The following is a 2,394-nucleotide window of genomic DNA, read 5'->3' on the forward strand; positions in this document are numbered from 1 at the left end:
ATGGCAAAGGAAAGATCATCGGGATAGGTAACATTGGTATCACTCCCTCCAAATACATTGAGAATGTTTTACTTGTTAAAGGTTTAAAGCATAACTTACTTAGCATTAGTCAATTCTGTGATAAAGGGTATAAAGTAAGTTTTGAATCATCTGTATGCATTGTGACGAGTCCTATTAACGATGGCATTAAATTTATAGGACATAGGCATGGCAATGTTTATATGGTAGACTTGAATGATTTAACTAAATTAGACATGCAATGCCTAGTTTCCTTAAATGCTAAAATAAATGAGACTAGTTGGCTGTGGCATCGTAGACTTGCACATATTAGCATGCATTCTCTTTCAAAATTAATCAAAAAGGATTTAGTTCTCGGTTTGCCAAAATTGAATTTTGAAAAGGATAGAATTTGTGATGCATGCCAATTAGGTAAACAAACTAGAGTATCATTTCAACTTCTAGACCTTTAGAGCTCTTACATATGGATTTATTTGGACCAACTAAAACCACTAGTCTAGGAGGAAAACGATATGGATTTGTATTAATTGATGATTACTCTCGTTTTACTTGAATTTTCTTTTTAGCTCACAAAAATGAAACTTTTCAAATTTTCACGAAATTTCATCGAAAAGTCACTAATGAAAAAGGGTTTTCAATTCAAAATATTAGAAGTGATCATGGAACAGAATTTGAAAATCATGACTTTGAAAATTTTTGTGATGAAAATGGAATTGGCCACAACTTCTCTGCTCCTAGGACACCCCAACAGAATGGGGTAGTTGAAAGGAAAAATAGAACCTTAGAAGAAATGGCCCGTACCATACTCTGTGAAAGCAACCTTCCAAAATATTTTTGGGCGGAAGCTATTAACACAGCATGTTACATTTTAAATCGTGCTTTAATAAGACAATTTTTAAAGAAAACCCCCTATGAACTTTGGAAAGAAAGAAAATCAAATATTGCCTATTTTCATGTTTTTGGTTGCCGATGTTTTGTATTAAATAATGGCAAAGAAAAACTTGGTAAATTTGATGCAAAATCAGATGAAGCAATCCTTCTAGGTTACTCCTCCACTAGTAAAGCATTTAGAGTGTTCAACAAAAGAACCTTAGTAGTTGAGGAGTCCATACATGTTGTCTTTGATGAATCTAACGATCTTCCTTCAAGGAAGAATGAGGGTGTTGATGATGCAGATCCACTAATAGAAGGTATGAAGGAGATCACTCTAAAAGATTCAGCAACTCCAGAAGACAAGGATCAAGAAGATGAACAAAATGAGAAAGGTGAAGAAATTCAAGAACAACCTCAAGGTACAAATGACTTACCCAAGGAATGGAGGTATGTTCACAACCACCCTAAGGAATTAATTATCGGTGATCCTATGCATGGGGTAAAAACACGTTCTTCACTTAGAGATGTACTTAATCATTGTGCTTTTGTATCTCAACTTGAACCTAAAACTTTTGAAGAAGCTGAAAATGATCATAACTGGATTAATGCTATGCAAGAAGAACTCAGTCAATTTGAAAGAAATAATGTTTGGACCTTAGTGAAAAGACCTAAAGATTATTCAATAATTGGCACAAAATGGATCTTTAGAAACAAATTAGATGAGCATGGAAATGTAATTAGAAATAAAGCAAGACTGGTTGCTAAGGGATATAATCAAGAAGAAGGAATTGATTTTGATGAAACCTTTGCACCTGTTGCTAGATTAGAAGCCATTAGACTTCTACTTGCTTATGCTTGCTTTATGAAATTCAAACTATTTCAAATGGATGTTAAAAGTGTATTTTTAAATGGATATATTTCTGAAGAAGTATATGTAGAACAACCCCCTGGATTTGAAAATCATGCTTTTCCCAATCATGTCTTTAGATTAAATAAAGCTTTATATGGTCTAAAACAAGCACCTAGAGCATGGTATGAAAGGCTAAGCAAATTTCTACTAAATAATGGTTTCTCAAGAGGCAATGTAGACACAACCCTATTTATTAGAAGAAACCAAAATGATATGCTAATTATACAAATTTATGTTGATGACATAATTTTTGGGTCTACTAATGAATCCCTTTGTCAAGACTTTGCTAAGCTTATGCAGGGAGAGTTCGAGATGAGCATGATGGGAGAACTCACTTTCTTTCTCGGACTCCAAATCAAACAATCAAAAGAGAGAATCTCCATCACCCAAAGCAAGTACACCAAGGAACTACTCAAAAGATTTGGAATGGAGAACTGCAAACCTATTGGCACACCAATGAGTCCCTCAAGTAAGCTTGACAAGGATGATGAAGGTAAAAGCGTAGACTTAAAATACTATAGAGGTATGATTGGCTCATTATTATATTTAACTGCAAGTAGGCCTGATATCATGTTTAGTGTTTGCTTATGTGC

Source organism: Elaeis guineensis, chromosome 15 (assembly GCF_000442705.2).
Source record: "Elaeis guineensis isolate ETL-2024a chromosome 15, EG11, whole genome shotgun sequence".
Taxonomy (NCBI): domain Eukaryota; kingdom Viridiplantae; phylum Streptophyta; class Magnoliopsida; order Arecales; family Arecaceae; genus Elaeis; species Elaeis guineensis.